General features: G+C 37.0%; 1 protein-coding gene across 1 annotated transcript in view; it reads right to left on the bottom strand.

Annotated features, from left to right (window-relative positions):
- The window catches only part of PLXDC2 (plexin domain containing 2), a 406,586-nt gene that overhangs the window by 68,873 nt on the left and 318,569 nt on the right, over positions 1 to 19,144 (bottom strand). The gene's annotated exons all lie outside the window — the stretch shown is intronic.

The following is a 19,144-nucleotide window of genomic DNA, read 5'->3' as shown; positions in this document are numbered from 1 at the left end:
TTAATTTGCATATTACTCTTTTATTAGATAGGATTTAACACTAATTAGTTTGTCTTCCATTATTGAACCTATTTTTAAATATTTCTTGAAAAGTCTCATTTATTCTTTTTTTTCTGTGATTTTTTATAATCATACCCATATATTATGAATTTGACAGAATTGATGTAGAAATAATTGATATTTGATACATGGTAACTTTCTATCCATTAAAAACATTTTTCAGGTGTTCTTTTCATTTTCTTATAAAAATTTCAATGTTTTCTTTATACTAGGGCAGATAATCATTATTTGTTAGTAACAATTTTGTCTATTTTTACAATTGTTAAGGAGTTTTAAATTTTTCCTTTTCCAAATAGTTATTTCTGACCATTGGAAAGCTATTGATTTCTGTGCAGTTATTTTGTAACTGGTTCCTTTATTTTCACATAATAATGTTGCTTCTCCTTCCAATAGTAATATTTCTTATTTATTTTTTCTCTTTACATTAACCAGTATTATAGACTTCTGTTACATAACAATGGTAATCACATCCTTGCCTTCCTCCTTATTTTCCTGGGAATATCTCTGGACTTCAGTGTTTAGTAATTTCCTCCATTTTTACAAACTAATATTTATTATTGTCTTTCTATCTTGGTCTGACAACATTTTTACTTAGAAAAAAATGTTGGTTTTTATCAAAATAATTTTTTGATAAAAACCAAAAGACTGCCTTCCTCCTGTGAGGTTTGATGGAACAATTGAATCGATACCCCTCCCCCAGGGAACTGACTTTTCAGGCCATTTCACTATGGACATTCCCTTTCGCTGAGACCACACTTTACTTGCAGAGATCACATTCCATTATCTCTCCCTGCCAGACCTGCACAGAGAATTCCCGGCCTAGAGTCCTTTAAAAACGGCCACTCCTGTCACTGCGGTGTTGGAGCCATCCAGGCTCTGCCACCTGGTGTGCGGATGAGTGAATAAATTCCTAATCCCTCACCACTCTGGCCTCCTGTGTTCCTCCTTCAGCGACCTAACATTTGGAGGGGCCAGACTACAGTCTGATTTCCAGGGGCCTTCCCTTCTGCACCTTGGGCAGGGCCCAGGTGGGGGTCCTGGTTTTCAGCACCAAATGTTAGGGTTGCCAAAGGAAGAATGCACAAGGCCAAAAGGGGTAAGAATTTTGAATTTGGGTCATCTGGACACTAGTAGCCAAAGACGGGGAGTCGGAGGTTTTTAAAGGACTCTAGGCGGGCTTTTTCTGGGTGGATAATTCTCTGTGCAGGTCTGGATTCTGGGAAAGTCCAGAGGGGAGAGATAATGGTCTTAACAAGTGGAATGTGGTCTAAGCAAGTGGAGTGTCTATTATGAAGTGGCCTAAAGATCAGTTCCCGGAGAAGGGGTATCGATTCAATTCTTGGATCAGACCTAACACCTCCAAGATCAGAAAGAAGACAAAATAGCTACTCTCACTATTTCTAATCAACATTTTATTATTTGGTCTGTAGTGGCAGAGAGAAATTAAAGCCCAAGAAAGGGAAGCCTTGGGAGAGTGGTAAAATCATTATTGCTTCTTGCCTGTGTCTTATATCGGAATAAAATAAGAAGTCAAGTCATAGCTCAATTATTCGGCAAAAACAAGGCAGCCATACCAGATTAAAGAATTATTGAACAGCTGAGATTCAGAACAATCATCATTAGAGATATATAGTAATGCTGGTTATGATTTTGAGAAGTTGAAAAGCTAATCTCATTACTACAATAACAAAGTCAGCTATAACCCAAAGAATACCTTAGAGTTAAATGTTCAGAGCAAGTAGATAAACTCCGTGAATAGAGTAGAAATTGTAAGTTACTGAAAAGATAAAGTTGCAGGTATTCCTCTTGCGAAAACACTGGGATTAGTATATATAAGAAAACCAGACATCTATGGTCACAGAGCAATTAGTTAATACAGTCAGCTTAAGAAATGATCAGCTCCAGCACATCCTGAGGAAGGCAGCCAAAGACCTATTATTTCATTGACACAATCCCTTTGCTTTCTAGGAACTCCTTTTCAAATCCTTTCCCTCTAGTTTATAAACTTAATTTGCATGCCTTCCATTTATTTTGAAGTTCCTATTACCAACCATTCCATCCCACTCACATCTTCAACCCAACCTTTCTCCAAGTGAAAGCTCCAGTGAATGTTACTTACCCAATTTGAGAACAGAATATTTAATAACTAATAAAAGTTATATGGTAAAAAATACTCTTCAGCTTACCAAGTGCTATTAACATTTAAAATAAAACCGCTATCTCTATGTTATGAAGAAAATATTTCTTCACTGGTTGATCTCCAACTTGGCTTTGTCAACTACCTAGAATCTGGCTGAAAACATGTATTGATGATATGGCTTCTTATTTACCGTATGAAAGATTTTCAACTCCTTTTGAAATAGCATAACTCTTCACAGATGATAAATGATAATCTGAGGCTGAGTAATGGTTATTGAGAAACATTTTGATTATAATTAAATAGTTTTCTTTTGTTTCTTCAAATTATATATACAAGAATAAGAAGTTGAATATTTTTTATCTTAGGAAAGGAAGATTATATTTATTACTAATTATTTCTAAGAGGCAAATTAATCATTTTTGTAGCTTTCAGGATATCTATATATGTAAAAGCCCAGAGACCATAATGGCAAAACAACCAGAACAACTGGTTGACCAGTTGCTATGATGCACACTGACCACCAGAGGGCAGACGCTCAATGCAGGAGCTGCTTCCTGGTGGTCAGTGCACTCCCATAGGGGGAACGCCACTCAGCCAGAAGTGGGGCTCATGGCTGGCGAGGGCAGCTGCAGCAGCAGGAGCCTCTCCCAACTCTGCAGCAGTGCTACCAAGCAGTGGCAGCAGGTGCAGAGGCTAGGATGAGCATGAGCTGTGCGGCACCAGGCCCCAGTTCGGGGTCCTCCCTGGCCACCTGCCACTTGGTGCACTGGCACCCCTAGGGGTCAGGCCTAAACTTGTAGTTGGACATCCGCGGAGGGTTCCCGGATTGTGAGAGGGTGCAGGCTGGGCTGAGAGAACCCTCCTTCACCCCATGCACAAATTTTGTGCACTGGGCCTCTAGTATATTTATAAAATGAGTATTCCATTTAAAAAAATGCCAGTTTCTACCTAATTATGCATGCAACTTTTGGAGTCCTGTCTCTGAGTAGCATACTTTTAAGTATTTGGGAACACAGTACACTGTAGTCTTTTAGGAGAGAAAACTCCACTTTGCCACACTTGACTCACTCTCCAAATTCAAGCACTGAGAGCAATGGAGTCTCTAGCCTTGATTTATTAATTAATAACTTGATTAATAATTTTCAACATGTTACTGGGGCACTGCCCCACCACCCCAAAATTTGCCTCATTGAATACAGGTATAATGGGAAAAAGAAAGAGAAGGAAGTGGAGATTATTGATAGTGTTCAATTGTAATAATTGAGATGTGTTCAGTAACCATCACTTATATAATTCTCACCACAACCAGGCAATATTCGTCCCAATTATTCTCATTTGACACTGCTACAAAAACTTAAGGCCATGTTATTCAGTAGAAAGATCATGAACTTTAGAATTGCACATGTAAAATTGGGTTCAATTCTTGGTTCTGTTATCAATTGTGATCCATGGCAAGATTTTATTGGAGATTAGTGGGTGGGATCTAAGGCAAGTTATACTGTAGATTCAGAATCAGTACAATGGAGATTGTAAAATCTATCTTTGCTGAGCTTTAATGAAATTAAATGAGATAATATACGTGAATGACATACTAAGTGTTCAATAAATGTAAGCTATGTTATATATCTTACCATTCATAATGTCTATCACAGGTTGAAAAGTGCTTATTGAAAATAAGACATTGTGACCTGATAAATAACTGGAAGTCTGTATAATATCCTCCAAGCTTCTTCAAACACAAAAGTTAGGATTATAAAATGAAGTGGATGAATTTTCTCTTGCTGATAAATGAATTATTTCAGAAACTAAAAATTCCTTGCCAAGCATTTAACTTTACTTTCTTGGTAGAACAGAAGTGAGAGTTGAGTCCTCTGGGAAAAGAAAAAAAAAAAAAAAAAAAAAAAAAAGGAAAATATTTTTCCTTATGATAGTGAGCCATTGAAATAGTCACAGAAAAAACTACTGGAAATTTCAGAATTCTGTATTTTGACACCCTCTCTTAAATTTCTTCACTTCTTACTAAATGTAATGCTTAAATGGTGCCTTTAAATGCTTAAAAGTGGACAGAAAGAGCAGCGACTCTTACTTTGTTGTTGGCTCAGAAAATAGAACATGAAGTCTCAGGGGTTGAGGTGTGCCGTGCCTCTGTAAAATGCTACTCTTTTACAAATAAATTTTTATTCCATGGTGCTCAGATTCATGGTGCCCGGACTTTCAGAGTTGTCTGTCTTCCACAGGATCAACAATGTACGAGCCAACTCACCTCTGTTCTGCCAAGATAGTAAAGCTGGGCTCCGGTGAGGAACAAGAAACCCTTTGATGGAGGATTCTCTCTCTCTCTCTCTCTAATGCATATTTTATTAACTTTTTTACAGAGAGGAATGGAGAGGGATAGAGAGTTAGAAACATCGATGAGAGAGGAACATCGATCAGCTGCCTCCTGCACACCATCCACTGGGGATGTGCCCTCAACCAAGGTACATGCCCTTGACTGGAATCGAACCCGGGACTCTTGAGCCAAACCAGTTTCGGTGAGGATTGTCTCTTTAAAAAGAGTTCTTTATTCTAATTTATTTATTATGAAAAGTTGCAGATTTTTTTTCTTGGATTATTGAGATTTACAAAGAAAGGAATAAATTCTAGTTTCTAATATCTCAGAGAACCCCTATCATGAAATTTTCTTATTCCTATTTTGACTCAGGAACATTTAGGAAAGGACTATAAGCAAATACAAAACACCATTACATTTTGACCCCATCTCTTCTGGAGGAGTAACTGATAGAATGTTCCAGACAAATAAAAGTCTGTCTCTCATTGCTTAAGCGACCAATGCTTCCAATCACAGTGCATTTGGGTCCTTGCAAACAATCTGCAGAAAGAATGGATGGATTAAGAAGTTTAGCATTTTTTTTTAACTGGGAAAATCTGCATTAATCCCAGATTTTAAAGCTCAATCCAGAGTTCAGGGTTTAGATTTGCCGAGGCCTCAGTGACGCTGTAGTGGGTGAAGAGGGAGTGGGAGTGAGAACTTGACTGTGAATCTCCCCGCCTACACTCCCTCCCCACTAAAAGAACCCAAGGAGATCTAATTCTATCTGCTTTATATTTCCTGTTTCATGTAGCAAAAATTCCTCTCCAGTTTAGGAAGAAAAAAATCTGTAAGCCATTTTATTAAATCATTTTTACACCTCATCTGATTAATTCATCTAGGCTTATCATTATATTTTACAATGTGATTACATCCTTCAGACTAGTAGTATGAGCTCACTTGAAATGTAATAGCATTGGCAGGGCCCTCTAAGAAGACAAATATCTTCTTCCTCTCTGCATGTGCCTAGAAGAAGCAATTTAAGGCATCATAATGCCAGATAATAGTACCTAAATGACTCTTACAATGACCAACAGAACAGTCTCTTTCTTTTTTTTCTTTTAAATATCTTTTTATTAATTTTAGAGAGGAAGGGACAGTGAGAAAGAGATAGAAACATCAATAATGAGAGAGAATCATTGATTGAATGCCTTCTGCACACCCCCTATTGGGGATCAAGCCCACAACCCAGGCATGTGCCCTTGATTGGAATCGAACCTGGGACCTTTCAGTCTGCAGGCTGATGCTCTATTCATTGAGCCAAATCAGCTAAGGCAGAACACTATTTCTTAAAAGATATTTGCTTAATGATTTTTTTTTTAGAATGCATTTCTATATAATACATTTCACAGATATTACGTTTGTGAGATAGCTTCTCTAAGACCCAGATTAAATTAGAATATCTTTCTATGCAAATGTGGTAGTCTGTATTTGCTTAAGTTAATCATTCATATTTGAAAACCATCATCAAATCTTATCAATTTATTTTGATCAAAGAACTGATGTTTCCATATGAATAGCATTAGCTCAGGATAAGTTCAGTTTTATCTTTTGATGTCTAGGGATAAGCAAATTGATTTTGGTAGAAACACTTCTAAGACTAACAGAGTTTGTTGCAATGTTATATGAAATGATTTCCTTATTATTTAAAAAGTGCATTATGATAATTTTGAAATAAACATATATTAGTAAAATTAGCCTCTTGAAGTCTAAGCTGTAATATCCATGCTTAAAAAATAATATGTATAAATTTAATATATGTAAAGGTTTTTTTTTTTAATTGTGTTATTTTTTTCTACATTACAAACCTGTGAGCTCACCTGGATAGTCTGTTTCTAACTTTGCACCGGACTCAGATCCTGATGGAGATTATCAACAATGTTTTAGTACATTTATTCCACTCAAGGAATGATTCTAGATGTAAAACAGCTCTGCTTCCTTATTTCCTTGCTTTATTCTATATCAGATTTGTCAGGCATATAAAATATCAAATTACTAAATGCTAATTCTATTAGAGTTTTATGCAGCTCATGTGTACAAATGTTCTATGTCTTATTAAAGGCAGCATAAAAGAAGGATTTTAAGAATTTGGGTATGAAGCAATTTTCTGCTTCATAAAATACAGTTAGTGTCCCCTTCTGTTAACAGAAACATTCTTGGTTATGTAGTATGTTTCTTCAGATTTGTTTTTAATGAAACTGACAGTATTTCAGAGCATATTCCTTTAACCCAGATATGAAAATATTTACAGCAAAAGCAATATAAGCATATGTAGAATAGATATGTAGACCTAAATTTTCATGTTACTCTTTCTTTCAGCTCACAAGACCCAATTCAACACCCTCAAATTTTAATTTTACTATTCGTTACAAACACTCTTATATCAGTATGACTTTATCCTTCATTTATTGTCTAATGTTTCCTTAATGTTCATTAAAATTGTCTCATTTATTCCAATGTCGCTGTTTACTTCATGAAATCTTGAAAAATAATATTTTCTGCCAAATGCATTCATTATGAAAATATATTTTATTTTTTTTTCACTACTCAACATATTTGTTACATGTTTTCATTTACCTGGAAAACATTTCCTGTAAAAGACCAGATAGTAAATATGTCATGTCAGAGGGTGTCTGTTTCAGGAATTCCATTATAGAGAACTAGTAGCTCTGCATATGAATCAGTGTGCAAATAGTTTGCCAGGAGCTCACTGCTGCCCCACGGTAGCTCTCTGCCTGCTGCCCCGCCCTCCTGTAGCTCCCTCTGTGGCTCCCCCCTTCATAGTTTGCTGCCCTCTCCTGTAGCTCTCTGCCACCTGCTGTAGCTAGCTGCCCCACCCTCCTGCTGATACGTGATCCTGTCCTTATGAGGTCGGTCATTATGCTGTAAAGACCATTAGCATATTACACCTTTATTATATAGGATAATTGAACTAATCCAGAAATTCTACACTGCCTTAAGTTTTAACTACAAAAGCGGTTAAAACTTAGACAATAGTTTTTCCCCCCAGAATGCTGTTAGGGAGGGAGATCACTACACTTTTGAGAGAGAAAAAAATGGGATACTGGTCTGTCCTGAGAAAACTCAGCATGGCCTTGAGGGAAATGAATCTAATTCTCACTCCACACAGACAGTTCTATTTACAGATTCTGTGCTCAACATCAGTAAGATTTTCCAGTCAAGTTTTCTGGTGTATTTATCACCTACCACATATGTATTGTTGTACACTTTGTTCTTTTAGACAATCCAGGTTTAAGTCGGCACACTAAAATTTCAGTGTATACTGAAGTATATCATGCCCAGTCCTCAAGAATCCTTCTCTTTTCTCATAAGCTGAGTGCATGGGTCTGAGGGGGATTCTCTCAGAAGTCTGTTTATGATCCATCTTTTGACATATGAGCAGAAAACAACACAGGGGTGAGTAGTTGATACAGCACTTATCCAAGATAAGAATTTTTTGTACACCATTTTTGCTGCATGCCATTTAATCCCCTCCATGAGAATCCTATGTGCTACTTTTATTACTTTCTCCAACTCATGGTTTTTCTTTTTCAAGAAGATTCTATCTTGCCAGCCATGCACTTTGTATGAATATAACCTTAATTATAACAAACAATTCAAATAAGTTTCGAATGGATGTTAATGTAAATAAGCCAATAAAACCCTTTTAGTAGGCAAGGGAGTAGCCTCTTTCCTTTCCTGATAGATTGCTGACCAGCATATATGCGTGCACTTGTTAAGCTCTAAGTGCCATGAGACTAGGCACAGAACACTAATGGAGAATTTTTAACCCTAGCATTTATTTTGTTTTTCATCTCTCCAATCATCCATAGTTCAAAACTTTTTTATTTTAAATTCTGGCTCCACCAGTTACTAGTTTCATGACCTTGGCTAAGCTTTCCAACCTTCCTAATTCTCATTTACTTAATCTATAAAACAGGATCCCAATACTTGCATCTTAATGTAATTGCAAGGACTGAATGAAATAATAGAATTAAAAGACTTCAGTGGGAGGAAAGTATTTTGTGCGATGCCTGGTGCATAAAAGGTAGCTATTATAATTATTTCAATATCTCCATAGGCAAGCCATCCTCCCCTTAAAACAACTTTCAAAGCTCATGCCATTTAGCAGCAGCAACAGGAAATTTGGACAAGCAAAAATATACTTGTGTGCTAGTGGAGTGCAGAGGAGAGAGAGATTAATTCTCATCAGGACACAGATCAATACAGAGGTCTTTTCTAGTGGTCCAAAGGCATTATTTTAGGATATACAATCTGTGTATTATTAGGAGAGCCTATCATTATCAACAGCTGGAGCCAAGGTCATGTTCTTGGAGAGAATAGCTCCCCCTTGACTATGAATTATCATTGAAGGGCAAATTCAAGAGCTGAGGTGAAAGAAAAAGTGTCTCTCTAGGAAGGAGAAATAAATGTTTCACTAATTTCAGTTCTGCCAATCCCTTTTATATCCCAGAAAAGGAAAAATTGGATGCTAATTTTCACTCAAACAGAAAATCTTTATTTTTATCCTGGAATACCTTTTTTGTTTCCTCTAGTAACATATACCAACTTGGTTAGATGGCTCTTAAGTTATATAAAAAGACAACTAGATGTTCTTAAAACTAAAGAAGTAACAGGATTATTTAATGCATTGCTAAATTACTGGATTTCTTGAACTTTTTCATCAATGGCAGTTCTTATCATCAGGTTTCTTTAAAACTCTGGGGAGGCCTTCTTAGTGGCTGTAACTATGACTTAGGATTTGTCAGAAAATACATTCTTTAGCATTTACAAATTTCAAAAAAATTTTAAGTAGTACGTTCATATTAAGAAATATGCAATAGTTGCCCTAGCTGGTTTGGCTCAGTGGATAGAGCGTCAGCCTGCAGACTGAAGAGTCCCAGGTTCCATTTTGATCAAGGATACATTCCAGGGTTGTGGGCTTGATCCCCAGTAGGGGGTATGCGGGAGGCAGCCAATCAAAGATTCTCTCTCATCACTGATGTTTCCATCTCTCTTTCCCTCTCTGAAATATATAAAAATATATTTTATTAAAGAAATATGCAATAGTCATATTTCAACTTTTCTTAGAGATAGATTTCAGCAGAAAGTAAAAAGAATCAGAAGCTATTCCAATGACATTTTTATTTTCTTACATAACTATTAATCAAGATTGCTTAACTATGAACCTATTGTATTTCAAATGTCTTTCTATATTTTTGACATTAGAATCCCAAAAACACAAATAATTAAACCATCAACTACTTTTATTAAATGCTTTCTTTATTTATTACAATGACAGTCTTTTTCAAAATAAGACAGTTAACCTGAGATTCTTCTAATACTTACTACTCATATAAATTTTTTATAGACTGCAACTAAATTTTTATTTCCTTGTCCTTTAAGTATCACTTTTTTTTCATAATAATTTAGCACTTACTCTTTTTAAATTGAACAAATTCTATTTCATTCTTGGACAATTAACATTAAATTACTTCCAAGGGAATCTACTATTAGTATAAGCAAGCTAAGGGAATGGAATATGTAATATAGCACTAAAATGCTTCATTTTTAGGTACTTATATATGTTTGTTGGATTGCATTTATTGAAAATTCTGGTTTTGTAAATTACAACTGTATTAAATGTGGCTACCACAGCTGGTTAACACTTAAGCAAAATTTTACAATCATTAGGATAATCTTGAAATAGCAGCTATAAAAAGTGGTGATGCTAAATAATCCTATAGATTTTATCTTTACTTTGCCAAGTGGAGCTTAAAGGAAAGCAAACACAGCATTCCGTGACTGGGAACATCAGACTAATTAAAATAATGCCTTGATATTTCAGGTGGTACTTTGTTATCAGGACACTTGGCCCAAACATTTGTGGCTGTAGAGTTTGGGGGGGGGGGGAAAGCTGGTTTTTATTCTGAATTCACAACTGTCCTTACTGATGGCCAGTAGCCAAAAGGACGCAGAGATAGATAAAAAATGTAAAGTAGATAAACAGACAGATAGAAAGAGTGACAGGCAGATAGACAGTTAAAACACAGTTTAATACCATTTATAATTAATTTATTTTTTTAAATAAGTTTCTAGTGATTTGAGAGAGAGAGAAAGGGAGGAGGGAGAGAAACATTAATCGCCTGCCTCCTGCACTCATCCAACTGAGGATCTAACCTGAAACCTGGGTATGTGCCCTGACCATGAACAGAAACGGCCCTTTAGAGGCATGAAATGATGCTCAACCACCAGAGCCACACTGGCCAGAGCTCAATATAATTTTTTAAAATATATTTTATTGATTTTTTTTTACATATAAGAAGGGAGAGGAATAGTTAGAAACATCAATGAGAGAGAAACATTGATCAGCTGCTTCCTGCATACCTCCTACTGGGGGGATGTGCCTGCAACTAAGGTACATGCCCTTGACCGGAATTGAACCTGGGACCCTTCAGTCTGTAGGCCGCCGCTCTATCCACTGAGCCAAACCAGTCAGGACTCAATATCATTTTTAAAAAAGAAAAGAATTCCATGTATTTTATATTCAAAAGTCGAGTAAATCAAATGCCAACTTTCCAGAGGAAAGAGATGTCACCTATACTTTCAGCATTGGCCATTTTCTAATGTTCTTTCACAGTAGAGTTTTCTAAAAGTGTTACTCATATTTTCCTGATATACATTAACATAGATACTTATTTCTTTCTCTTAAACATATCTGTTGCCTTATTGATTGATTAAGTGTAGGTTCTGTGGCCATGCGGTAACAATTCAAACTCTACAAAAGGGAATATAAAGAACTGGTAATATTACCTCTCTAAGCCAATTTTTAATTCACTGCAATTCTCCAAAGGTAAGCTCGTTTTACTACTAACTACGTGTCTTTTCAAAAGTATTCTCAAAGTTGAATATAGTTCAAAATACTTCCATTAATGGATAAAATAATATTATACTTCATTGTACTGTTATAATTCACACATACACAAAATCACTATATTTTTGTTAAATCTAGGCTTGGGATACTCAAAAGGAAGAAAAACCCTTTAATTTTGTATTTTTAAAAGACCATTTGCTTACGCTATATTTTAGGACAAGCTAAAAATAAGATTATTTAAATTTGAAAGGATTATAAAGGGTCTTGCACTAAAAAATTCAACATTAATTCACCTAATAAGCATAGCCTGTCAAAAACAGTGCTGTATGGTATTTCTAGAAATAACTTGGTCCCTTTAGAACAATGAATTTCCACTTTGGTAGAATCACTTAATAAAAATTCATAAATCAAAGATATTCCAAAATTTTTAATTACCAAACAATGTTCTAAGATCTTCTGGTTTATTTATTATATATACAAAGACTTCTTGCTTTCTTTTATTAAGACCTATTCCATTAATGTCAAATAGATTTTTAACAACTATTTTTTTTTTTTAGATTTTTTTTCTATAGCATTCCAAAGTACAAATAAGTGTTTCCACTAACTTTGGCATAATTATTGCAAGCTGATTGTATGCTTGGCCCATATGTGCAAGCTTAGCATTTATTTCCATTGTGCTCTTAGGACACAGGATCTCCTGAAGAGGTTTATTAAAAAGTTAAATTCCTGGGCTCCACTCTGGCCCTCCTGAATCTCACTCTCTTGGTGACCTGCAAAGAAGTCTACATTTTAAGAAGCTCCTGTGGCAATTATTAATTGTACTAATATTTGAGGACTCCAAAAGTTGGGGCCACTCGGATTTCAAGAAAATAGAAATCAAATATATTTAGAGACATGTATTTCACATTTCAGAATATAGAGTCAAAGAGCTTTACTTTGTTCAAAATTAGTCAGTAAATTGTTGGCTGTGCCACTAGTGTTTAGACATCCAGTCTATTCCACCTCAGACACAAAACATGACCTCCTCTCTAGTATCAACTTCAGAAACTTTGACAAAATTATTTAATTATTTATATATATACATATATATATATATATATATATATATATATATATTTAATCCTCACCTGATTATATGTTTTTATTGATTCTAGAGAGAGAGGGAGTATGAAAGACAGAGAGAAAGAGAGAGAGAGAGAGAGAGAGAGAGAGAGAGAGAGAGAGAGAGAGAGAGGGAGAGAAACATCTATGTGAAAGAGAAACATTGATCAATTGTGCCCTGTATGGACCCCCACTTGGGATTAAACAAGCAACCTGGGTATGTCTCCTTGACATGAATCATACTGGCAATGTTTTGGTGTATGGGATGATGCTTCAACCAACTGAGCGACCTGGCCAGGGCTGACTTCTTTTGAATAATGCAAAAATGCTTCCTCAATTCCAGGCTTCTCCTTAACCTTGGATGGCTAATACACTTGATGCAGAATGCCCAATACACTTAATAAAAATACACTAAAAAGAAAGAATCTCTTTTGTTTAGACTTGGGCTAGTGTCTCCACCATATTTAAACCTATGGGCCATTGTTACTGAGTGTATAATGTTTCTCTGATGCCATCAATCAGAAATGCCAGAAATCCTCTTCTTCGTGTCTGTCATGACTAGGCAGCTCGATAATAAAGCATTCCAATGATCATTTCTTCAATTAAATAATGTTGTTCAGCCCTGTTTAGTTTGGCTCAGGGAATAGAGCATCAGCCAGCAGACTAAAGTGTAGTGGATTAGATTCTGTTTGCATGCTTGATTCCTGGCCCAGAGTGGGGCACATATGGGAGGCAATCAATCATATCAATGTTTTTCTCTCTCTCTCCCCCTCCCTTCTTTCCCTCCACTCTAAAAATCAATGGAAAAAATATCCTCAGATGAGGAATAACAAAAATAAATGAATAAATAAATAAATAAATAAATAAATAAATAAATAAAATAATTTTGTTGGATCTGATATTTTATCAAGGACATACTTTCTATCAAAGACACAAATTTAGATTTTTATTGGAGTTATAAGTAGCTTCATATTTTGCTCTTAAACCTGATATTCAGTTAATGTACTAAAATTTTTTCCTATCAAAAGTAGATGGAAGTAATTTCAACTTGATAAAAGATTGGCATATTGGAACATTGATCAATAAAAGTTTAAATACTAGAGGTCTGGTGCACAAAATTCATGCATAAGAGAGGGTTCCCTCAGCCTGGCCTGAACCCTTTCCAATGTGGAACCCTTCAGGGAATGTCCAACTGCCACTCACAATACAGGACTTCTGGCTCCTACCCACTTGCCTGCCTGTTGCCTGATCGCCCCTAACTGCTCTCCTGCTAGCCTGATTGCTCCTAACTGCCTTCCACCTCACCCTGCACCTGGAACCCTGAATTCCCTCTTCTGGCCAGTCATAGGCACCTGGGACTGGGGCTTCCCTCCCTTTGGCCGGCCGCAGGCACCCAGGGCCTGGGCTGACTTTGCCCTGGCTGGTCACAGCCACAGGGGACCATGGGCGGGTGGCTTTGCCTGGGCTGCAGCCGCAGGCACCAGGAACCATGGGGCAGGCGGCTTGTCCCTCCCTGGCTGCAACCCTGCTGGTCCCCATTCCTCTCTAGCAAGCTCATTTGTGCTTGGCTGGTCCCCATTCCTCTCTCCCCAGTGTTGAATGTCTGATTCATTATGGTGTAATGACTTGAGGGCGTGATGACCATTTGCATATCAGCTCTTTTTTATATAGGATTTTAAAAGTGTGATGAGTTCTCAGTGTCCATGTGAAAATAGATGCATTTCCAAGTGGAACTTTATGTTAGCTCAAACCATTGAAATAAGCTTAAGGTTATAATTAGTTCTGGATCAGGTTTCCTAGATTTCCTAAATGGCTTCCATTTGATTATTAGGCCTGGAGTTCAGATCATATTGCCAAAGCCAATAGATTTCTTTACATGAAAAGATCATGTTAATTAAATACAAGTAGCTTCAAATATGATGTCAAAAGTGTTATAGGCTATGGCTTTGTCTGGGATATAAAAGGTATATTTAAGCAATTGCAATTATACTGACTCTAACTATTGACTTACCTTAATTAAAAAAAATTATACTCTTGGGCATATATTCTAAGAACACATGATTTGTCATTCAATAGCTGTGGGTTTCTGATCATCGCCTTTCAATCTCAGAATCTTGAGACTAAACTAATACTTATATCTAAATTAGACCAACAGAATGCTTTCCATGTGGAGGTTTACAGTGGAGGTTCACCTTAGTTGAGGGCTAGATATTGAGGTGAGTAAGTAGGTGAAAAAAAAAATTAAGGTGGGAAGGAAGGAAAAGGGGAAGAAGGTCAGGGGTAAAGATTAAGGAAAGAAGGAATGTGGGCAGGGAGGGAGGGTAGAAGAAAGATGGAAAGAAGGATGATGGAACAAAAGTAGGAAATATGAAGGAAAAAAAACATTTACAAATGATGAGTCAGTAGGAAAAAGTGTTACATAAAGAAGAGAGAAAAATTGTGTGAGAGGGAGAAGCCAATAAGGAAGTCAAATACAATTGTGTATGAAGGGGATAAGATTTTTTAAAAAGTTAATAGGTGTGACCAAGTCGGCAGGGGAGGCCAATTAGGGATGATCAGGCCAGCAGTATATGGCATTAGGGGGATTAGGCTGACAGGGGAGGAGAGTTAGGGGGACCAGGACAGCAGGGCAGTTAGGGAGATCAAGCCGGCAGGCAGAGTGGTTAGGGTAGGCAGGCAGGTGAGCAGTTAGAGGTCCCAGATTACAAGAAGGATGTCCAACTGCCAGTTTAGGCCTGATCCCACAGGACATTCCCTGAGGGCTCCCGGATTGAGAGGGTACAGGTTGGGCTGAGCGACCCCTCCTCCCCCCAGCGCATGAATTTCGTGCACCAGGCCTCTACTACAATGATACACATACATTCTAATTTTAAAAACTAGCTGTGGTTATATGAAAAGGATTTAATTAATTTAGGTTTATGATACATTTCCTATCATAAATGAATTAGTATTAGCCAGTATTTAACTTACACATTTTCAAATTTCTAAAAATATGTCACAGTGATACTTTCTATTTTTTTTGTTGTTGCAGTAAAGAAATCCAATTCATTCACTGGAAAACAACAGTCAGTGCCATAGTGGCTCAGCAAAATGCAATTGAAATAATAGGTTGAAAAAAATGTACAGCAGTTATTTGGAAACATCTTTCCCTCTTCTCATATTCCTTCTAAAGTAAATATGTCATAGTACTATTCTATAAATAGAGGTACTTACCATTAGTAGGGGTTTGCAATTATATTTATTATTTTAATGGGAAGAAAAATAGGATGTATTTATTCCCAAATTTTTACCCAAACCAGTCTTATTACTTTGATTGGATATCGGTAAATATACAGTGGAAAAGGCACCAAGATTCTAACTCCCTAGTGTTCAACATGCTTAATTATAAATGTTGACCTTCTATGCCAGGCATCGGCTTTGTTCTTTCTATAGTCATTCGGTTGACACTGACAAAGCCAATTTCAGTAATTACAATTCTCAGGAAAATAGAAACTTCTGGCCTCAATTATCTGCATAATTCAGTCCAAATGGTATACGCTGGATTCCTATATTAGCCCAGATACTGTGTTGGGTGCTGTGGAGGACACTAAAATAAGTAAGACTGCATTTCTAAGACTGCAATTAAACATATCTTCTTAATGCAAGCCCACCTTGAGAGTTTCAATAAGCACTACCAACTGATTATTATTCAGGGATAAATGAGAACAAAGGAGAATGTAAGAAGGATGAAAGGAAAATCTGTGAGGCATCTTTTGGGCTGCTAAGGATAAGACTTCTCTTGTTTGTGAATTTGTTAATAAAAGCTCTAAAGTCTGGGGAAATGCTTCCAGGCAGCAAAAGCCAAGTTTTGAAGCTCACAGGTCAAAGGAGAAATTAATAGAATGCAATGGAGAAATTAAGTTAAACAAAGGTGCAATAAGCCATAGTTAAACCAATTAATTAGGCATGTTTTATTTCGTAAATAACTGGGTTGCTGAAGAAGTAAAAATAAATCCTAGATTTTAAACACGAATTTGGTATTCAACAAAACATTAAGTGGTAACATGCAGAAAACTCATGCGTTTTTTTTTTTGTTTTTTTTTTAGTAGTGTTATTTGATGAGTTTCTTCCTCATTCATATGCTTCTCTGGGGACCTTTCTTTTTTCTATCATTTGTGAAAAAACAAAACAAAACACTATGCTTTCAATAACATACGATAGTCTTATGTTTTGCTTGAGTCTCTTCTGAATTCTTTTTTTTTTTTTTAAGATATTTTATTGATTTTTTACAGAGAGGAAGAGAGAGGGATAGAGAGTTGGAAACACCAATGAGAGAGAATCGTCAATCAGCTGCCTCTTGCCCACCCCCTGCTGGGGATGTACTCGCAATCAAGGTACATGCCCTTGACTGGAATTGAACCTGGGACCCTTCAGTCTGCAGGCCGATGCTCTATCCACTGAGCCAAACCGGTTTCGGCTGCATTCTTTTATGCCTGTAAAAACTTTATCACTTTCTTGCAGTATTAACTATAAAAATATTAACTTTTCAGCAGTATGTCTACCATTTCTCAGGCCATGATGAAGATTAACTTGTACCTGACGCCTGGCAGGTATGAGGAAGAACAGGTCAGATGCCAAAACCCCAGACAGGGTAGTCACACCAATTAAGCTTCAGTTCTGAACTTAACACTTGAGCACAATAGATCCTGCACAGATAACGTATCTTCAGTTTCCTCCACTGTAAAATGTTGTACACGTTAAATATATTTTAACATTCCTGAGCACAATGACTGGAAGGGAAATCTCTCAATTTGATGAAAATATTAATATTACAAAGCAGTTTCCAATTTGTGGATGTCATCTTACTGCCAAAATTGCTTGTTTGGAACTTTAAACATTTATTTCCACAAATAAGATGTTTTAAAACCACAATGAAATGGTTAGTAGAATGTAGGTTTATAGACTAATGTCCCAAACCTTCAATTACCAAAACATTATTTCAGTCCAGAATTATCCTAATAGTGCTCTGGCCGGGTGGCAACCTTGACCTGGTTTTCCCTTGACTTTTCTAGTTTCCACATTGCAAGCCCCTCATCCTGGGAAACCCTTTGATCCCAGACAAATCTAATCAGGATTTCTTCACTTGGGACCAAATCACCATTCATTCATTCATTCATTCATTCATTGACCCATTCACCTATTTTTCTGCAGCACCAGGTACATTCTTAGGTGCTGTAGGGAAAAGGGCCAAACATGCTTACTAAACCCAGAGCCCATGAAGGAGACTGATGAATGAACAGCTAAATGCTAATGATGTAAGTATGTCCAGGATGCCAGGGACACACAGGGGCTGGCCACTTCACACTAACTTGTGGCTTAGGGAGACTTCTCAGAGGAGCTGATCACTAAACTGGAATTTGAATTTGATACACCCCAAACCAGAGATTTCTTCTTCATTCTTTTGGACATTTTTCATGTCTGAGCTCAGCATTACTTAAATATGCATATTAAAATACTATTGCTTTAGATTCACTTTGGTCATTATCTAAACAGATTTTGCATAATTTCTAACATGCATGTAATTTGTGTGAAATGTCATCAAAATCCTATATAATAAAAGGCTAATATGCAAATCGACGGGTGAAACAACTCGTCACTATGATGCGCACTGACCACCAGGGGGCAGTTCCTACGTTGAGCAGTTGCCCCCCTGGTGGTCAGTGTGCTCCCACAGGGGGAACATCACTCAGCCAGAAGCCGGGCTTTAGCTGGTGAGCGCAGGGGCGGTCGCAGCGCTAAGGACTGCGGGAGCAGACCTAAGCCAGCAGGCAGACATCCCCTTGAGGGGTCCTGGACTGGGAGAGGTCGCAGGCCAGGCTGAGGGCCCCCTCCCCCAGTGCAGGAATGTCATGCACCGAGCCTCTAGTATGAATATAAATAGCACGCACCCTTGATTTTATATCAGTTCTTCCCTCTCTGAAGATTCAGCTAGTTAAAATCTACTCTTAAGAATGCTAATTGCCTTCTTGCTTTCTCATTATTTGAAAATCATTGCCCAAAGGAAATTATTGGAACATGTTTAATTGAAAACAAAACATAAATTATAATAAGTAATATGGTTCTATCCAGAATAATGTAGTGGTTGCCCCAAAGTTAGCAAGTTAAACATGTTTCCTAAAGCTTGTTATCAAGGAAATGGCATTCTATTCTTTATACTCTGATAACTTGTAAAATATTCCTGAACATGCCTCTATCATTACAGCAAATGCTGCAGCAAGATGATAAGACAGAGACAGCTTGCAGCAGGAAACTCTGAGGCCACAGGCACTGACTAACAGCTTGAAGATTTGGTTCTCCACCTGGAGGGAGAAGCAGATTTATCACAGACTCTGGAGGTGAGAGGGGGACTTACTTTTAGACAGATTAGACCTTATGCTCCCTGGGAGGCAGAGACCACATCTGTGTTACTCACTGATGCTTTCCCAGTGCTTGGGACAAAATTCATGCTCAAATGGTTGAGTAAATACCAAAATATATGTAAAGGTCTTCACTCTGTATTCCTAACAAATGATCATTCAGAATCTTCTATGCTCTAAGGACTGAAAAAAAAGCCCTTACCATA

This window comes from Pipistrellus hanaki, assembly GCF_964339955.1.
Source record: "Pipistrellus hanaki genome assembly, chromosome: 1".
NCBI classification, from domain to species: Eukaryota; Metazoa; Chordata; class Mammalia; order Chiroptera; family Vespertilionidae; genus Pipistrellus; species Pipistrellus hanaki.
The sequence above is the reverse complement of the archived record's forward strand: the minus strand, read 5'-3'. Positions and strand labels throughout refer to the sequence as shown.